General features: G+C 38.8%; 1 protein-coding gene and 1 non-coding gene across 2 annotated transcripts in view; one reads left to right on the top strand and one right to left on the bottom strand.

Annotated features, from left to right (window-relative positions):
* JAK2 (Janus kinase 2) overlaps positions 1–15,057 on the top strand; it is a 149,155-nt gene that overhangs the window by 8,668 nt on the left and 125,430 nt on the right. The gene's annotated exons all lie outside the window — the stretch shown is intronic.
* On the bottom strand, positions 14,137–14,242 carry LOC123326557. Its single transcript, XR_006541174.1, has one exon. It is a non-coding gene; the product is annotated as a U6 spliceosomal RNA (small nuclear RNA).

The raw sequence follows: 15,057 nt of genomic DNA, 5'->3' as shown, positions 1-15,057 counted from the left end.
ACAAGGGTCTCCTTTTATTCTGCTTTCCAATAGCATTTTCCTTCCTTGCCTTTAAACCTTTAAACTTGCCGATAATGTTGGTTTGGGGACCAGACTGAGAATCACTGATTTGAAACAGGTTGGCACAGGAACAGCCCTTTTGTGTCTATGATGTTGCTGACACAGCTTTTCTTGATAGGCCTAGTACAGTCTTGGAAACAGGGTTGCTGTGTGCTGAAGAGTCGGACAGTAGCTCTTAGCCTTGCCTATCTTAGGTAGTTATGCTGTGCTCTTTTTTATTGGTGTACTATGTTTGATTTGTCCCTGATACCTTTGGAGTTTTTCTGAGAAATGGAGCAGTGGTGCAGCATCAACTTATTAAAATACATTTTAAGCCTTTAAAAAACCAAACAAATAGGGGTTGGCAAAGTTTTTCTATTAAGGACCAGATAGTAAATATTTTAGGCTTTGTGGGCAAGATTATCTCTGCAGCAACTACTCAACTCTACCTTTGTGGTACACGAGCAACCATAGACAGTACATAAATGAATGGACTTCTAAAGATTTATTTACAAAAGCAGTCAACTGGCAGATCTGACCTGTGGGCTGAAGTTTGCCAGTTCCCATTTTATGCCACTACTTGACTCCACAGTATCTTCAAGCTACTGCCCATTGTCCATTCTCTTTAAAACTCTTTGAAAGAGTTGTCTGTATTTTCTCTTCTTTTTAGTCACTCAAAAATTTATCAACTTTTTTTTAAAAAAAAAAGATTTATTTATTTAGAGCATGTGAGAGAGGGGTGGGGCAAAGGGAGAGGGAGAGAGAAAAACTCAAGCCAACTCCACCCTGAGCACGAAGCCCATGCGGGGTTCAGTCTCATGACCCTGAGACCATGACCTGAGCCAAAACCAAGAGTTGGGTGCTCAACTGACTGAGCCACCCAGGTGTGCCTGGGCACATAATATTCTGAAATAAAATGCTGAGGATATAATGAAAGCCATGATGTAAGCTATCATTTTTAATATCTTCATAGTATTTTTATTGGCTAAGTACACAATATGTTATCAAATCGCTTTAATGTTATTTAAATTCTTTTTCATTATTATAAAGTGTTTCATAGAATTCATAAATATGCATCCCATTACTCTTACCTATTTAAAAAGGATAGAGTCTTAGATATTGTTTCTTTCATATCCTTGCCAACACTGGGTATTGCCAGTCTTCTTAATCTTTGCCAGTCAGATAGGGCAAAAACAAACATTTTTATTTACCTTTCTCTGATTATTAATGATGTTGACCATGTTTTCATTTTATGGAATACTTGTTTTTTTTGGTGAAATAACTGTTCATGTTCTTTGTCTGTTTTTTTACTGATTAATTTGATTATTTTTAAACCTAATTATATTAAAACTTCATAGCGTGTGTTTTTTTCTCAGCTTTTAAAAAACTTTTGATTACAATGTTTATAATTTTATGTGAGTTTTCAGTCTATTTTCTGTATTGTTATCTCCTTAGATGTTAGGTTTGGAAATGATGTACATATACAAAAGATTTTTTGGGATAGAAATAATTAAAGTGGATGGATTTAAAACACACCAAAGAAATTTACTGAAAATATCCAACGTCAAATGTTTAAGGGGGCAAATAAGAAGAACAAGAGCTGATGGCAATGATTTTTAGAGTATTTACAAATATTACAAATATTTGAAAATGTTTTAAGTCATTTTTGAAGAGAAGTATAATAGAAAAGTGAAATAAATGCATATACTCATTGCAGAGATTGTTTTCAGTAACAGTTAAATGTACTTTGAAGTAATGTTTAGATTTTGTTACGTCTACTTTTAGTTATTTTTTTAATTTTCAAGCATATGTTTCCTTAAGGTCAGTTTTTATAAATATTCCGTATGTGCTCAAAAATATATATTTGGTGGAAGGTTGTAATATATTGTCATTTTTCTAGGCACACAAAAGGATTGTGTGCCTTTTATCAGTTTATGGGGCTCTTAAATATTGGAGATTACCTACTCCTTTTTTGATAAATGAATTTCAAATATTTTGTCAGTCTGTATCTTTTGTTTTTATTTATGGTTCCTTTTCTCTAGAGAGATTGAAAATTTAATGTAATAGATTTTTTTTTTTTATTTGAGAGAGAGAGAATGAGAGAGCACATGAGAGGGGGGAGGGTCAGAGGGAGAAGCAGACTCCCCATCTACCAGGGAGCCTGATGAGGGACTAGATCCAGGGACTCCAGGATCATGACCTGAGCTGAAGGCAGTCACTTAACCAACTGAGCCACCCAGGCGCCCCCCCCCCTTTTTTTTTAATAGATCTTTTTCTTTATTGTACATTTAGAAAACTTGAATGACTTCACTGTCATTACCATGTATAAAAAGGCCAGTTATGTAAGATAGTAGGGAGAAATGGAGACCACGGGGAACTGGAGATCCATGTTCTGCCTAAGGCATTGAAATTCAAGTGGTCATAAAAAAAAAACTTTATTTATTTATTTATTTGTCAGAGAGAGAGAGTGCAAGCACGTGTGCACAAGCAGGGGGAGCGGCAGGTAGAGGGAGAAGCTGACTCCCCGCTGAGCAGGGAGCCCGATGTGGGACTTGATGTGGGACTCGATCCCAGGACCCTGAGATCATGACCTGAGCCAAAGGCAGATGCTTAACGACTGAGCCACCCAGGCGTCTCTGAAAAACACTTTATTAGCCAAAGTAAATATGGACTCATACAGCCAATTTGAGTGACTTGTTATTATGAGTTTTGGGTTTCTCATTTTGTATAACAAAGTTTTTTGTTCCAGGTAAAAGTCCTGTCAAAGATTCTTCCAGTATTTTTATACTTATTTTGGAAATATTTTATTTTGTCATAGATAATTTATTTTTTTTATATGAAGTGTAAGTTTAACATGTTTTCTCTGGTTGTACTGTCAGTTATGCTAGTGCCTTTTGTAAACAAATATCTTTTTTTACTGTATTGAAATGTCATTGTTATTACCTTAAGTTCCCATATATACTTGGATTTATTTCTGAATGCTGTTTTGGTCCACTGATCTATGTGTATACCAGTACTGTTTTGGTTACAGTTTTTTTATAGTAAGTTTTAATATATGATGGGGTAAATTTCTACAATATTTTTCTGACAAATGTATATATGACAAATACGACAAAGAAAAAATAGGAAAAAGCCACAGACAATTCATAAAGAAATATACATGGACAACAAGTATACCTACTTATCTTTACCAATAATAAGGAGACTCCAATTATAAAAATAAGAACTAATTTCTTTCCTTCTTTCCCAGTATAATATTTCTAGTGGCTGGTTTGAATTACAAGCTATGCAAAAAAAACCCCCAAAAACAAACAAACAAAAAACACATTCATAATGGTGAGAACTTTTTAATGCCTATCAAATTCACATAGAATTTAACAGGATCTGCATTTTTAAAAAATACCTCTGTTGCATTTAATCTTGTGATTAGGCGATACACATGTCCCTATCTAATCAGTGAGATTCTTGTGTTATCCCATATACTTCATTAGTCCTTTTGTACTATTAAAGCTTTTATACAGCTTTTAAAGCATATTTTAGATAAGGAAAGAGGCTGTGTATGCTCAAGTAAAGAAAGATCAGCAAATAACCAACCGCATTTTGTGTACCATCTTTTGGTTTAATGTATCAAATTCACAGAGGACCTTTTTCTTTAGCAAACATTTCTAGGTTTTGGATAATTGAAGTACGTGATACCTCCCCTCCCACAACCAAAGTACTTTGGTTTTAAAGCATTCAGAACCCCTGCCTTTACAAAATGTAGCTGATGGTTTCATACTAAATGTACTTAATATAATAGTCTCTACCATTTCTGACTTTATAACATTTTTTTGTCTAATATTTATATTCAAACAAAATGTACAGCATAATGGATTGGATGGTGCGAATATGAGATAAAAACACTTAAAAAGTTATCTTTTTTTAAAAAGTTTTTTCCCTAAATTAATTTCCCTGTATTCTAGATAACTTACCTTTTTTTTTTTAAAAGATTTTATTTATTTTTCAACAGAGAGAGACAGCGAGAGAGGGAACACAAGCAGGGAGAGTGGGAGAGGGAGAAGCAGGCCTCCCACGGAGCAGGGAGCCCGATGCGGGGTTCGATCCCAGGACGCCGGGATCATGACCTGAGCCGAAGGCAGATGCCTAACGACTGAATCACCCAGGCGCCCTAGATAACTTTATTTCTAGACTCCATTTTTCATATGCCCTGTTAGGAGGACATTCTGTTTTTGACAACAGAGGAATGTTCACTCTCTCTTTAAAGAACATACAAAATTGGGGCGCCTGGGTGGCTCAGTCGGTTACGCTGCTGCCTTCGGCTCAGGTCATGATCCCAGGGTCCTGGGATTGAGCCCCGCGTCGGGCTCCCTGCTCAGCGGGGAGTCTGCTTCTCCCTCTCCCTCTGCCTGCCTCTCTGCCTACTTGTACTATCTCTCTGTCAAATAAATAAATAAAATCTTTAAAAAAAAAAAAGAACATACAAAATTCAATCAGTTTACATGTAATTGATGTTATTAAAAATAGTGTAACTCATTTTTCAAGCAGAAATTGAGGAAGAACAAGTTCTGGACCAAGTAGTCAATAGAGCATAGACCACATCTCCTTTTCTCCTTTTGTTCTCTTTAATAATAGCATAACTGTATAGCATGGCTGTAGTTGATGCTGTGAGTGGTCCACCCTTCTACCCTGGGAGCTTCAGTATGCTTGAGTAAACTTCTGACTGTTAGTATTTGCATCTCTAACCTACTGACTCTTCTTGGAAAGGTAGGAAGCCATGTTTGCAGGGCTTGTGGCAGACCAGAAGCGCTGTGAAATTAACACTCCTGGGTGCAGCCTCAGCCACTGACTCTCAGGGCTTGGTATTGTATAAATGCTACACTTGCTCCCTTGGGTGGAGTAATTCTGAGACATGTTTTATACTGTTGCCTAGAGCTTTTCTGAGGGATTAAGCCCACTGTGGTAGCTGGCTTAAGAGTGCAGTATTATTGGCTGCCTTCCCTTTCCCTATACCACTTCTCTGTTTCTCTGCCATTGTTACCCGAACTTCAAAACTAATCTACTTTCTTTTGAATCCTGTATCAGGTTTTGCTTCTAGGAATATTTAAACTAAGACAGTATGACTTTGGGGGTAGTGTGACCAAACTTCAATGAGAAGTTTCACTTTTAAGCAGTTTTATTTTTCAACATATATAAATTGCAATACTTTTTTTTTTTTTTTTAAAGATTTTATTCATTTGACATAGACAGACACAGCGAGAGAGGGAACACAAGCAGGGGGAGTGGGAGAGGGAGAAGCAGGCTTCCCGCCGAGCAGGGAGCCCAATGTGGGGCTCAATCCCAGTACCCTGGGATCATGACCTGAGCCCAAGGCAGACGCTTAACGACTGAGCCACCCAGGCACCCCCCTGCAGTACTTTTTTAAAAAAATTTTTTTATTGTTATGTTAATCACCATACATTAAATCATTAGTTTTTGATGTAGTGTTCCATGATTCATTGTTTGTGCATAACACCCAGTGCTCCATGCAGAACGTGCCCTCTTTAATACCCATCACCAGGCTAACCCATTCTCCCACCCCCCTCCCCTCTAGAACCCTCAGTTTGTTTTTCAGAGTCCATCGTCTCTCATGGTTTTTCTCCCCCTCCGATTTCCCCCCCTTCATTCTTCCCCTCCTGCTATCTTCTTCTTCTTCTTTTTTTTTTCTTAACATATAATGTATTATTTGTTTCAGAGGTACAGATCTGTGATTCAACAGTCTTGCACAATTCACAGCGCTCACCATAGCACATACCCTCCCCAGTGTCTATCACCCAGTCACCCCATCCCTCCCACCCCACCCCCACTCCAGCGACCCTCAGTTTGTTTCCTGAAATTAAGAATTCCTCATATCAGTGTGTCATATGATACATGTCTTTCTCTGATTGACTTATTTTGCTCAGCATAACACCCTCCAGTTCCATCCACGTCGTTGCAAATGGCAAGATCTCATTCCTTTTGATGGCTGCATAATATTCCATTGTATATATATACACCACATCTTCTTTATCCATTCATCTGTCGATGGACATCTTGGCTCTTTCCACAGTTTGGCTATTGTGGACATTGCTGCTATAAACATCGGGGTGCACATACCCCTTCGGATCCCTACATTTGTATCTTTGGGGTAAATACCCAGTAGTGCAATTGCTGGATCGTATGGTAGCTCTGTCTTCAACTTTTTGAGGAACCTCCATACTGTTTTCCAGAGTGGCTGCACCAGCTTGCATTCCCACCAACAGTGTAGGAGGGTTCCCCTTTCTCCGCATCCCCGCCAACATCTGTCATTTCCTGACTTGTTAATTTTAGCCATTCTGACTGGTGTGAGGTGGTATCTCATTGAAGTTTTGATTTGGATTTCCCTGATGCCGAGTGATGTTGAGCACTTCTTCATGTGTCTGTGGCCATTTGGATGTCTTCTTTGGAAAAATGTCTGTTCATGTCTTCTGTCCATTTCTTGATTGGATTATTTGTTCTTTGGGTGTTGAGTTTGATAAGTTCTTTATAGATTTTGGATACTAGCCCTTTATCTGATATGTCATTTGCAAATATCTTCTCCCATTCTGTCGGTTGTCTTTTGGTTTTGTGGACTGTTTCTTTTGCTGTGCAAAAGCTTTTTATCTTGATGAAGTCCCAATAGTTCATTTTTGCCCTTGCTTCCCTTGCCTTTGGCGATGTTTCTAGGAAGAAGTTGCTGCGGCTGAGGTCGAAGAGGTTGCTACCTGTGTTCTCCTTTAGGATTTTGATGGACTCCTATCTCACATTTAGGTCTTTCAACCATTTTAAGTCTATTTTTGTGTGTGGTGAAAAGAAATGGTCCAGTTTCATTCTTCTGCATGTGGCTGTCACATTTTCCCAACACCATTTGTTGAAGAGCCTGTCTTTTTCTCATTGGACATTCTTTCCTGCTTTGTTGAAGATGAGTTGACCATAGAGTTGAGGGTCCATTTCTGGGCTCTCTATTCTGTTCCATTGATCTATGTGTCTGTTGTTGTGCCAGTACCATACTGTCTTGATGATGACAGCTTTGTAATAGAGCTGGAAGTCCGGAATTGTGATGCCGCCCGTTTTGCTTTTTTTCAACATTCCTCTGGCTATTTGGGGTCTTTTGTGGTTCCAAACAAATTTTAGGATTATTTGTTCCATTTCTTTGAAAAAAGTGGATGGTATTTTGATGGGGATTGCATTGAATGTGTAGATTGCTCTAGGTAGCACTGACATCTTCACAATATTTGTTCTTCCAATCCATGAGCATGGCACGTTTTTCCATTTCTTTGTGTCTTCCTCAATTTCTTTCATGAGGATTCTATAGTTTTCTGAGTACAGATCCTTTGTCTCTTTGGTTAGATTTATTCCTAGGTATCTTATGGTTTTGGGTGCAATTGTAAATGGGATCGACTCCTTAATTTCTCTTTCTTCTGTTTTGTTTTTGGTGTATAGGAATGCCACTGATTTCTGTGCATTGATTTTATATCCTGCCACTTTACTGAATTCCTGTATGAGTTCTAGCAGTTTTGGGGTGGAGTGTTTTGGGTTTTCCACATAAAGTATCATATCATCTGCAAAGAGTGAGAATTTGACTTCTTCTTTGCCGATTTGGATGCCTTTTATTTCTTTTTGTTGTCTGATTGCTGTGGCTAGGACTTCTAATACTATGTTGAACAGCAGTGGTGATAGTGGACATCCCTGCCGTGTTCCTGACCTTAGGAGGAAAGCTCTCAGTTTTTCCCCATTGAGAATGATATTCGCTGTAGGTTTTTCATAGATGGCTTTTATGATATTGAGGTATGTACCCTCGATCCCTATACTTTGAAGAGTTTTGATCAAGAAAGGATGCTGTACTTTGTCAAATGCTTTTTCTGCCTCTATTGAGAGGATCGTATGATTCTTGTTCTGTCTTTTGTTAATGTATTGTATCACGTTGATTGATTTGCGGATGTTGAACCAACCTTGCAGCCCAGGGATAAATCCCACTTGGTCGTGGTGAATAATCCTTTTAATGTACTGTTGGATCCTGTATTTTGGTTAGAATTTTTGCATCCACGTTCATCAAGGATATTGGTCTGTAATTCTCCTTTTTGATGGGGGTCTTTGTCTGGTTTGGGGGTCAAGGTAATGGTGGCCTCATAAAACGAGTTTGGAAGTTTTCCTTCCATTTCTATTTTTTGGAACAGTTTCAGAAGAATAGGTATTAATTCTTCTTTAAATGTTTGGTAGAATTCCCCTGGGAAGCCATCTGGCTCTGGGCTTCTGTTTTTTGGGAGATTTTTGATGACTGCTTCAATTTCCTTAGTGGTTATAGGTCTGTTCAGGTTTTCTATTTCTTCCTGGTTCAGTTTTGGTAGTTGATACATCTCTAGGAATGCATCCATTTCTTCCAGGTTATCTAATTTGCTGGCATGTAGTTGTTCATAATATGTTCTTATGATTGTTTGTATTTCTTTGGTGTTGGTTGTGATCTCTCCTCTTTCCTTCATGATTTTATTTATTTGGGTCCTTTCTCTTTTCTTTTTGATAAGTCTGGCCAGGGGTTTATCAATCTTGTTAATTCTTTCAAAGAACCAGCTCCTAGTTTCGTTGATCTGTTCTACTGTTCTTTTGGTTCCTATGTTATTGATTTCTGCTCTGATCTTTATTATTTCTCTTCTCCTGTTGGGTTTAGGCTTTATTTGCTGTTCTCTCTCCAGCTCCTTTAGGTGTAGGGTTAGGTTGTGTATTTGAGACCTTTCTTGTTTCTTGAGAAAGGCTTGTATTGTTATATACTTGCCTCTTAGGACTGCTTTTGCTGCATCCCAAAGATTTGGAACAGTTGTGTTTTCATTTTCTTTGGGTTCCATGAGTTTTTATAATTCTTTAATTTCCTGGTTGACCCATTCATTCTTTAGTAGTATGCTCTTTAGCCTCCATGTATTTGAGTTCTTTCCGACTTTCCTCTTGTGATTGAGTTCTAGTTTCAAAGCGTTGTGGTCTGAAAATAGGCAGGGAATGATCCCAGTCTTTTGGTACCAGTTGAGACCTGATTTGTGACCTAGGATGGGATCTATTCTGGAGAATGTTCCATGGGCACTAGAGAAGAATGTGTGTTCCATTGCTTTGGGATGGAATGTTCTGAATATGTCTGTGAAGTCCATTTGGTCCAGTGTGTCATTTAAAGTCTTTATTTCCTTGTTGATCTTTTGCTTAGATGATCTGTCCATTTCAGTGAGGGGGGTGTTAAAGTCCCCCACTATTATTGTATTGTTGTCAATGTGTTTCTTTGCTTTTGTTATTAATTGGCTTATATACTTGCCTGCTCTCATGTTAGGGGCATAGATCTTTACAATCGTTAGATCTTCTTGTTGGATAGACCCTTTAAGTAGGATATAGTGTCCTTCCTCATCTCTTATTACAGTCTTTGGTTTAAAATCCAATTTGCCTGATATAAAGATTGCCACCCCAGCTTTCTTTTGGTGTCCATTAGCATGGTAAATGGTTTTCCACCCCCTCACTTTCAATCTGGGGGTGTCTTTGGGTCTAAAATGAGTCTCTTGCAGACAGCATATCGATGGGTCTTGTTTTTTAATCCAATCCGATAGCCTGTGTCTTTTGATTGGGGCACTTAGCCCATTTACATTCAGGGTAACTATTGAAAGATAGGAGTTTAGTGCCATTGTATTGCCTCTAAGGTGACTGTTACTGTATATTGTCTGTGTTCTTTTCTGGTCTGTGTTGCTTTTAGGCTCTCTCTTTGCTTAGAGGACCCCTTTCAATATTTCTTGTAGGGCTGGTTTTGTGTTTGCACATTCCTTTAGTTTTTGTTTGTCCTGGAAGCTTTTTATCTCTCCTTCTATTTTCAATGACAGCCTAGCTGGATATAGTATTCTTGGCTGCATATTTTTCTCATTTAGTGCTCTGAATATATCCTGCCAGTCCTTTCTGGCCTGCCAGGTCTCTGTGGATAGGTCTGTTGCCAATCTAATGTTTCTACCATTGTAGGTTACATATCTCTTCTCCCGAGCTGCTCTCAGGATTTTCTCTTTGTCTCTGAGACTCGTAAGTTTTACTATTAGATGTTGGGGTGTTGACCTATTTTTACTGATTTTGAGAGGGGTTCTCTGTGCCTCCTGGATTTTGATGCCTGTTTTCTTCCCCAAATTAGGGAAGTTCTCTGCTATAATTTGCTCCATTATACTTTTTGCCCCCCTCTCTCCTTCTTTTGGGATCCCAATTATTCTAATGTTGTTTGGTCTTAATGGTATCGCTTATCTCTCGAATTCTGCCCTCGTGATCCACTAGTTGTTTATCTCTCTTTTTCTCAGCTTCTTTATTTTCCATCATTTGGTCTTCTCTATTCTGTCTTCTGCCTCATTTATCCTAGCAGTTAGCACCCTCATTTTTGATTGCACCTCATTAGTAGCCTTTTTGATTTCGACTTGGTTAGATTTTAGTTCTTTTATTTCTCCAGAAAGGGTTTCTCTAATAACTTCCATGCTTTTTTCAAGCCCAGCTAGTATCTTTAAAGTGATGATTCTGAACTCTAGATCCGACATCGTACTAATGTCCATATTGAGTAGGTCCCTGGCAGTCGGTACTACCTCTTGTTCTTTTTGTTTAGGTGATTTTTCCATCTTGTCATTTTGTCCAGAGGAGAATAGATTAATGAGAGAACAAAATGCTAACAGGGTAACAATATCCCCAGAAAATATACTCTAAACAAATCAGAAAAGACCTGAAGCCGGGGGAAAAAGAAAGGGAAAGAAAGAAAAAAGAAAAAGCAAAAAAAAAAAGAAAAAGAAAAAGATAAAAACAGGAAAAAAAAACCAGAACAAAACAAAACAAGAAAACAGAATATGATCAAATATGATCAGGCTGGTACATAGATCAGTGCCACGCAGTAGATTTTGGGTGTATTTTGGTCCGTTAAAAGATAGTACCTCCCAGGGGTGCCTGGGTGGCTCAGTCGGTTAAGTGACTGCCTTCAGCTCAGGTCATGATCCTGGAGTCCCAGGATCAAGTCCCGCATCGGGCTCCTTGCTCAGCAGGGAGTCTGCTTCTCCCTCTGACCCTCCCCCCTCTCATGCTCTCTCTCTCTATCTCATTCTCTGAAATAAATAAATAAAATCTTTAAAAAAAAAAAAAAAAAAAAAAAAAGATAGTACCTCCCAAAATTTTAAAGAGAAACTTATATATGTACAAAAATAAGGGTTGATATGATGAATATGACTGTAAAGATGGAAATTATATAAAAATTTTATAAAAGGGATTGTTAAGAAGTTTGAAAAAAGAAAAGAGGATTTAAAAAGAAAAAAAAAAGGGAGAGAATGTTATCAGGCAGGAGAGTAGAACAAAACCATACTCTAGAGATTTAGGGTATATTTTGATCTGTTAAGAGGAAAGTATCTCAAAATTTTAAAGAGAGAACAACTTGTATATATGTGCCAAAAATAAGGGTAACTACTATGAAGGTATAGAATATGACTCTAAAAATGAAAAATAAAAATGTTTTTTTAAAAAAGGGATTGATAAGATGTTGGTTGAAAAAGGGAAAAAAAAATTCAGGAAAAAAAGTTAAAAAAAAAATTAACTTTGAAAGACTAAAGAATCATGGTAAAAAAGCCATGGATTCTATGTGCATTATTCCCCTAGTGCTGGAGTTCTGCCATTCTCATTGATCGGTAAACTTGGTCTCGGCTGGCTGTTCTTGCTGATCTTCTGGGGGAGGGGCTTGTTGCCGTGGTTCCCAGATGTCTTTGCCAGAGGTGGAATTGCCCCGCCTTTGCCCGGTCTGGGCTAAGTAATCTGCTCGGGTTTGCTCTCGGGAGCTTTTGTTCCCTGCAAGCTTTCCATACAGCTTTGGAGGTGGAGAGTGTAAATGGCGGCCTCCCAAGTATCAGCCCCGAAGAAGCCGGGAACTCGGGGCCCCACTCCTCAGTGAGCCCCCAGAGAAAAGCAGTCAATCACTCCCGTCTCCCCGGTCCCCTGCTGCACTCTGTGCTCCCCCAGCCTGTGACCGAGCGTTTCTGTCTCTGGCACACGACCCGGTCTGGAGTCTCCAAACCCAGCAGATCCCTGCGGTGCGCTCTGCGTCACTCCTCCCGGAGGAGGAAGGGGAGTCTCCCCGGATCTGGCGCTTGTTGGGTCCCTGCTGGAGAAGCAGTGGCCCAACTGTGCCGCGGATCACGGTTTATGGCAACCCTGAGCTGAGAGCCCGCGCCTCGGCTCTGTCTCTGCAGCCGGCTTCCCTGCTCTGATACCTGTGAGCTCTGCCGCACTCAGGCAGCCCCAGTCTTTCTGTGACCCCGAGGGTCCTGAGACCACACTCTCCCACGAGGGTTCCACCCCCCGCTTAGCCACTGGAGTGTCCTCCCTCAGCAGAGCCGACTTTTTTTTTTTTTAATTTTTTATTCTTATGTTAATCCCCATACATTACATCATTAGTTTTAGATGAAGCGTTCCATGATTCATTGTTTGTGCATAACACCCAGCGCTCCATGCAGAATGTGCCCTCCTCAATACCCACCACCAGGCTAACCCATCCCCCCACCCCCTCCCCTCTAGAACCCTCAGTTTGTTTTTCAGAGTCCATCCTCTCTCATGGTTTTTCTCCCCCTCCAATTTCCCCCCCTTCATTCTTCCCCTCGGCAGACCCGACTTCTAAAAGTTCCGATTTTGTGCCCCTCGGCTCTATCACTTGCCAGAAGCGGCTGACGGAGGCCCCTCCCCCGCCGTCTATCCTCCCGAATATGGCCTCGGATTCACTTCTCCGCACGTCCTACCTTCCAGAAAGTGGTCGCTTTTCTGTTCAGAGAGTTGTTGCTCTTCTTTTCTTCGATCTCCTGTTGAGTTTGTAGGTGTTCAGAATGGTTTGATCCCTATCCAGCTGAATTCCTGAGACCAGACGAAATCCAGGTCTCCTACTTCTCCGCCATCTTGTTCTGCCCCGCCTCCCGCAATACTTTTTTCACCATCACTGCCTATATGATTGGGAGGGAAAACAAGGAAAATGAAAAAAGAAGAGAAAAGGAAAAAAAAAAAGCTCTAGCATTGTCTAATACAGTGTGAGGAGAAGGGAAAGTGCTTATCTCCAGGTGAGATTATTTCAGTTTATTGCATTTAATTCTTACAAAAATCCTATGAAGTGTAGTGCCCATTATTATTTTTTAAGAGATAATAACTGAGCTCAGAAGGATTAAACTGATTTTGGAGAAACATCACAGGGGACAGGATTCAAACCTACTTCCATTTCAAACTTGGATCCTAACCCAAAGGCTATATTCTTCCTTTTTTTTTTTCTTTTCATTTTAGTATTTGAAAAAAGTTTTTTTGAAATATTCTTAACATATGGGAAATTAAGAAAATAAAATAAATTATTAACCTGTATCTGCCATCCAGTTTTATCAATATTTGGCTACTTTTTGCTTTAGATCTTATTTTTTTAAAGAAATAAACATTGTAGATACAGTTGAAGCTCATCTACATATTCCTACTCCTGTGTCTCCCCCATTTACCTCACTAGAGGTAACTATTAGCATGAAGTTAGTATCATTTTCATGCATATTTTAAGCTTTGACTGCATACATGTATCAGTGAATGATACAGTGGTAGTAAATCATGGGTTTAAACCCTAAATAATTATATCTTGCTACAGCTTGCTTTTTAAACCTCACTTATCTTTATGATATTCATTTATCAGTTTGAGATATAGCTCTAGTTCATAAAATTGATGAATAATCATGAATAATTATGAATTATGATTATGATGAATAATTATGAATAATGTATGAGGAGTCTACAATTTATATACCATTTTTTCCTACTCATGAACATTTAGGTTATTTGTTTTATTATTTTATTATAAAGTTTTCATTTTAATTTCAGTATAGTTAACATACAGTGTTATATTCAAGTTTATAATATAGTGACTCAGCAATTCCATACATTTCTCAGTGCTCATCACAATCGCCCTCCTTCATCCCCATCTCCTGCTTCCCCCACCCCCCACCCACCTCCCTTCTGGTAACCGTCAGTTTGTTCTTTAGAGTTAAGAGTCTGTTTCTTGCTTTGTCTCTCGCTATTTTCCCCAGAAACACGGAACACTTCATGAATTTATGTGCCATTTTTGCACGGGCCATACGAGTGTTCTCTGTATTGTTCTCATTTTAGTATATGTGCTGTCGAAGTGACACACTATTTGTTTTTTATTATTACAAAATAATGCTACTGTGAACATTATGCAGTAGTACATTCATTTCTCTAGGGTTGTAACTAGAAATGGAATTTCTGGTTTGTAGGATAGTTATATCTTCAGATTAATTAGATGTGCCTAATTGCTCTCTAAAATCATTTGTTTAAAGGGTTTTACATCTTCCCATCCACACGTGGGATCTTCAGACAGCTTAATTTTGGCAACCTGATGGGTATGATTTGGTATCTTAGTTTGCATTTACTTAACTACAAGTGAGATCTACCATCTTCTTTGTTTATTGATCTATTCATATCTTTTGCTCCTTTTCTCATTGGGGTTTCTTTTGCTTATTGATTTATATTTGTAGTTACCTTCTTTTAGTTTGGCTTATAATCACAGGGATCAGTACCATTTGGCACCCGTCAGCTTGATAAAAATGTCCTTTTTTGGTTAACTTTTCTGTATGGTTTTGTTATGTGTCTCTTCTAAGCACTGTATACCTTGATTTAAAAAAGGAAATCTAGTCTGGGGTGCCAGGGTGGCTCAGTTGGTTAAGCATCTGACTCAGGGTCCTGGGATCCATCCCTGCCTCAGGCTCCTCACTCAGCAGCAGTCTGCTTGTCCCTCTGCCCCTCCTCCTGCTTGTACACACACTCTTTCTCTCTCCTCTCTCAAATAAATAAATAAAATCTTAAAAAAAAGAAAGAAATCCATTCTGATGTTCTTTGTCTTCTAGAAGGTGGGTTTCATTGGCTTATTATTTACATTTATTGTATTTGTTGACATTTGGACTTAAAAATTTTTTACTTTCTTTCCTT

Source organism: Neomonachus schauinslandi, chromosome 13 (genome assembly GCF_002201575.2).
Source record: "Neomonachus schauinslandi chromosome 13, ASM220157v2, whole genome shotgun sequence".
NCBI lineage: Eukaryota > Metazoa > Chordata > Mammalia > Carnivora > Phocidae > Neomonachus > Neomonachus schauinslandi.
The sequence above is the reverse complement of the archived record's forward strand: the minus strand, read 5'-3'. Positions and strand labels throughout refer to the sequence as shown.